The sequence below is a fragment of the Manihot esculenta genome, chromosome 16 (genome assembly GCF_001659605.2).
Source record: "Manihot esculenta cultivar AM560-2 chromosome 16, M.esculenta_v8, whole genome shotgun sequence".
NCBI lineage: Eukaryota > Viridiplantae > Streptophyta > Magnoliopsida > Malpighiales > Euphorbiaceae > Manihot > Manihot esculenta.
Window position 1 is genome coordinate 26284805 of NC_035176.2, and position 4800 is coordinate 26289604.

A 4800-nucleotide genomic window follows, 5' to 3' on the forward strand; every position below is an offset into this window, starting at 1 on the left:
AAAACTTCATTTATTTAAAAGTATAGTTCTGTTCCACTCACCTCTAGTAACTACTGAACAGTCTCTATATCAGCTAACTCTGCGGGCCTCCTTGGTTCCTCAGGTCCGAACCTACAAGGGAGGATTCGAATGAGGGACCGAACATACTGTAACATAACTCTGAACATCTCCCCAAAAACCCCCTAAAACATCATAAACATACATGGAAAAATGGGCAAAGGAAGGCTGGACAGGGCACCTTCGGCGGTCGAACACCCTCTCCAGATCCAAAAGTCAGGCACTTTCGGCGGCACCTTCGGCGGCCGAAAGTCTTTTCCAGATCCGAAAGTCCAAACTTTCGGGGGCAAGGTTCGGGGGCTGAAAGACCTTCCAGAGACGAAAGTCACCCACCTTCGGCGGCATGTTCGGCGGCCGAAAGTCCAAACTTTCGGGGGCGAGTTTAGGCAGCCAAAACAGCCTCCTCAAGGGGTTCGGTGGCTGAACATTGCTTCGGCGGCCAAACCTGGGTTTTCTAGACAGACAGAACCTGTTCCAAACTCAAGTTCCCAGCCTCCAAAACCTATAAAAACACCCATATCATGCATATCACTTCTCTAAAACATGCATATACCCTTTTCCATGCATATAGGGCCTAAAAACTAGTTTAAACCCCACAAACAACATCAAAGCATCACATATAGCATATAATCAACATATACTTCAACTTCTAGATCCACTCTACACATGCTATAAAACTCTCTTAAACCCTTTAAAACATGCTTAAAACATAAGGGGAGGTGAGGATCCATACTTACCTCTTGAAGAACGAGAGTATCGATGGTCCTTACTCGGAGATGTAGAGGAAAAAGATCCAAAGTCTCCAAGTCTCTATACTTTGCCTTCTTTGCTCAAAACTTCAAAAACCAAGTTCAAAACTCATTAAAACTTGCAAGATTTTGAAGAACAAGATGACAACAACTAAGGGAGGACAAAAACCTACCTCTGACCAAAAAGAGAGCTCAAACACCCTCCATTTCCGGTCAAAGGACCCTTTTATAGGTGGCCGGCATACCTTCTTCGGTGGCCTAAGCAGCTTCCACACTTCCACCACTTTCGGCAACCGAAGTGGGGATTCGGTGGCAGTAAAACCATGCAACGTTCGACGGCCGAACTTCACGTTCGGCGGCCAAACTTCACTTTCGGCGGCCGAACCTGGTAATTGCCTCCTTGGTCTTTTCCTTTTCAAAACTCAATTTTCTTAATCAAAACCATAAAAACATGTCAAAACATTTTGAAAACCCTCTGTTTTACCCTTCTAGAAGGCTCCGACATCTGCGAATCCTGGATTCCAACGGAGATTCCGCCGGAAAGTAGAAATTTTGATGCCGAGGTCTAGCCGGGTATTACACTAAATATATTGTTGCATTAGATGTTGTGAAGAAAACAGTTTGGATGAAAAAGTTTATTACAGAATTGGATGTGGTTTCTACCATTGAGCCACCTATATGTCTTTTCTATGATAATAATGGTGCTATAACTCAAGCAAAGGAATCAAGGTCTCACAAAAGTCTAAACACATTGACAGGCACTTCCACATTATAAGAGAAATAGTTGGAAGAGAAATTATAAGAGAAATAGTTGGAAGAGGCGATGTAACCATGCAGAAAGTAGTTTCAACAAATAATGTTGTTGATCCACTTACCAAAGCTATGAGCCAGCTACAACTTGATAGACACCTAATAAATAATGGACCATGGATTTTATAGGGATTGGCTCTAGTGCAAGTGAAAAATTGTTAATGTATATACCTTAGAGCCATATATTATAATGTTTGATGTATCTTGTAATTTTGACATTCCAAAGGCAATAAATAGTTTTTTTATTTTAATATTAAATATATTTAATTAAATATAAAGTTTTATCCCATTAGCATTTGGTGGGTACTCCATTTCTAAATAGAGAAAAAAGTATAATTGAATATTTTTATTCAATTGATTGTAAAACTGTCTACAGTCTTAGGACGTCTCACTGATCATGACTCATTCAAATTAGATTATCACCTCTATATATCTCTGCTGATTGGCAAAGTGATTCTAATGATAGTAGAATAGTGAGTCACTTACTATAGGATATAGGATGTCTATATAAATATGTAAACATTTATAATGATAAGTGGTCCAAACACGTAATAATATGATAAGGAACACATGGGGTATACTCTTGTCAATGTTCATTCATCAATATCATAATATTACATATGATCTTTAGACCTGAAATAACACTTATCTCATATATAAGTGATTTGAATTTAATACTGTAACGACCCGAGAACCGGACCGCTACTGGCGTTAGGGTTCAGATCGACTTAAGGTCGCTGGAATCCATAGCAAGCTTACTATACATCATGTTACACCTGATAAAATCTCATACATGATCACACGATATAACAAAAACCTAATCATTTCATGAACTAAGGCTCGACTTGTGCATGCATCATAACTGAAAACATAAAACCCATGCTAGAGCTCTCGTCAAATACTCCAGTATGGTCAACAAAATATGCCTCAAACTCAGTTCAAACGTAAACTCATACTTAAAACTTTTACATAAAGGGTCATGATAACAAGGATTACAAGGACAAACACTAGGGCAAAGCACTACTCTAATCCATAAAGACAATACGTGTCTACAACTGTATAATACTATTACAAAACGCTATACTAGCAACTCAGTCAACTTTCCTGAGCTAACTCTGATCCTGCAAACCTGGGGTTAGGGAAAAGGGATAAGCTACAAGAGCCAAGTGAGCAGAACATAAAAACAGTTCAATAAACATATGATTGTATGAATGCGTCACAACACAAATAATTCACATCAAGATGGATTTGTCACCAATAAGTGCGCGGCCCATGATGGGTGCTCCTCAGGACTTCCTCTTAAACATATCATAACATATCCATAATGCTAGAGGTGTGGAATGGGCAACCCTGGTCTTTCCCATACATAATGTCAGGGGCGTAGAATGGGCAGCCCTAGTCTTTCCATATCCGTCATAGCATATCATAATATACTCGAGGGCTAGTGGGTCATTCAACATCCATCCACAACAATAATTAAATTATGCAATGCATCATATTCGTGAATTCTAATGCAAACAACCTAATTACATATACATAGCAGTCGTGATGCATGAGCATGCTTAAAAAGTTTAATTTTTTTAAAATAATAAATTAGTTCAGTTCTACTCAACTCTGGTTGACGCTTACCTAAAAATGAAGCAGTTATCTCACTATAGGCCTTTACGGTCTCCCAAGTCCTATCTTATACAGATGGACTTAAATGAGGGACCAAACATAACTTTTACAATATACAAACAACCCCCCTAAGAAACCTATAAAAACATACCAGAACATACATATAAGTCAAGCAGAAAAAGGCTGAGCAGGGGACTTTCGGCGGCAGGTTCAGCGGCCGAAGGTCCCTCACATATCCGAAAGTCAAAACTTTCAGTGGCAGGTTCGGCGGCCTAAATCTCTTCACAGATCCGAAGGTCAAAACCTTCGGGGTCAGGTTCGGCGGCCTAAAGCCCATCACAGATCCGAAAGTTGAAACCTTCGGGGGCAGGTTAGGCGACCAAAAGGCTGCCTCCACAAGCAGGTTTGGCAGTCGAACCTGGGTTCTCCAGTAAGGCAGAACCCGATTCTGCCCTAAACATGCAGCCTCCTAAAAGCCTCCAAACACACATGCAAAAGCTCAGAAGCACATCACAACCTCAACATGCATAAGGGATAACCAGATCCAGCCTAAACCTCAACATGCATCATCAAAACCCAAGAGAAAAATGTCCACTATCAACCCTAAGCTCAAACCTATCAACTAAAAGAAAAACTAACATGCATGCATCAACAAACCCCCTAAAATATCTATTGGACTTGCTGAAACCTTCAGAAAGCAGAAGAAAGGTGAAGATTCAACTTACCTCTTGAAGAACACTAAGGTGGCAGCAAGCAAGGGAAGGTTTTGAAGATGGATAAAAGAGTTCCGAGGGTTCCAAGAGCAGGATTCTGAAACACCACTTAATCTTCAAAACAAAAGCAAAAAAAACATGAATTCTTTGAGGGATTTGAAGAAATTCAGCAAAAATGCCAAAGGTGGTGTATGGACTCACCTCTGCCCAAAAATGGAGAAAGAAAACTTGTATTTTCGGGCTGATGGCTATTTATAGGTGGCTAAGGAAACCATGTTCGATGGTTGAACTTGAAGGTTCGGCGGCCGAACCTTACGATTCCTCTAAAACTCTTTTCTCTTTCTTTCTTTTAACACGATTCCAAAAAAATTTCAGAATTCATTTTATGAAAACCCTATTTTACCCTTTTAAAGATTTCAGTTTCGAGATTTCGGATTCGATGAAGATTCCATCGGAAAGTGGAAATTCCAACGCCGGAGTTTAGCCGAGTATTACATTCTTCCCCCCTTAAGAACGTTCGTCCTCGAATGTTCAACAAAGCAAACGAGCAAAACATATACACCAAGAAAACACATGAAACATTTAACAACTTACTTTAAAAGAGATGGGGATACTGCTTAAGCATTGACTCTTGGGTCTCCCAGGTGCACTCTTCTATATTATGGTGATTCCATAAAACTTTCACCATCGCGATTTCCTTATTCTTCAGCTTTCTGATCTACGTGTCGCGATTTTCTTGTAGAATTTTGAAGGGTCCGATGTACCTTGGAGTTAGTTTACCTTTCTTTCCAAAACGAATCACCCCCTTCATAGGAGACACCTTAAGCAATACCATATCTCCCTCCTGGAAAACA